Source organism: Propithecus coquereli, unplaced genomic scaffold (genome assembly GCF_000956105.1).
Source record: "Propithecus coquereli isolate 6110/MARCELLA unplaced genomic scaffold, Pcoq_1.0 Scaffold4, whole genome shotgun sequence".
In the NCBI taxonomy this organism is placed as follows: Eukaryota; Metazoa; Chordata; class Mammalia; order Primates; family Indriidae; genus Propithecus; species Propithecus coquereli.
The window spans coordinates 10,519,654-10,520,649 of record NW_012149729.1 but is presented as its reverse complement, the minus strand read 5'-3'; the positions used below and the strand labels follow the sequence as shown (position 1 = coordinate 10,520,649).

General features: G+C 32.5%; 1 protein-coding gene across 9 annotated transcripts in view; it reads left to right on the top strand.

The window, feature by feature from the left end:
• Positions 1-996, top strand: part of FOXP2 (forkhead box P2) — a 350,012-nt gene that overhangs the window by 139,952 nt on the left and 209,064 nt on the right. The window lies entirely within an intron of this gene.

The window sequence follows — 996 nt, the reverse complement described above, 5'->3', positions numbered from 1 at the left end:
CACACCAAATAGGTTCAGTGCACACCATCTAGGGGATGGACACAGAAGCTCTGACTCGGGTGGGGCAAAGGCAATATATATAACCTACATTTGTAACCCTGTAATATGTGGAAATAAAAAAAAATGAATTACACAAAAAATGAGTGCGATGCGCACCCCCTGGGGAATGGACACACTTGAAGCTCGGACTTGGAGGGGAGGAGGGGCAAAGGCATCATACGTAACCTAATCATCTGTACCCCCATAATATGCTGAAATAAAAAAAAAATTTCTATGAGCTCTTCAACTGAAGAACACCTGAAACATTTTTAAAATGTTATTTATAACCTTTTGACACTCAACTAGGTATTTCTTATTAGATAGTAAGCTTTTTGAAGGTAAAAATAATGTCATATCACCAATCCTGCCTCCACAAATGTGCAGTGCTTCCCTTTGCTTGGTAGATGGGACATACTCACAAAAGTGTTTAATAACAAGTAATTTGTATGTATTTTATTCTTCCAAATATTTTCCCAAATACTACTTCCTCTGCAATTTTACTTTTAAATTGAAGAGGAAATTCAGAGCAGAGGATTCAAATAAAAGTTTACATTCAGATATTATGCTATAATTTAGTAGAATGTATTTTCAGTTAATATCTAATATGCCAGTTGAAATTATAGCAATATAGCAGTAATGAGTCTTCAATCCATATCCAAACAAAAGATGATATTGGCCTCATAATGAGAAAAAAAAAAACTTCTAAGGTATGTGAGAAACAGAAAGTAAACCCAAAGTATGTTTGGGGAAAAATAATAAAATATTTTATAGCAGAAAGAGAAATGATCAAGAGAATTCACATAAACCATTGTAGTTTCTGGAATATGTACCATGAAAAAGAGGTTGTAAAATCATTAATTTTAATAAAATTGGTTTCAATTCATCTTTACCTTCATACTTGAGCATTTTAAAGTTGGACAGATTTGATAATATGTGAATGAGAATTGTATTTAGTAT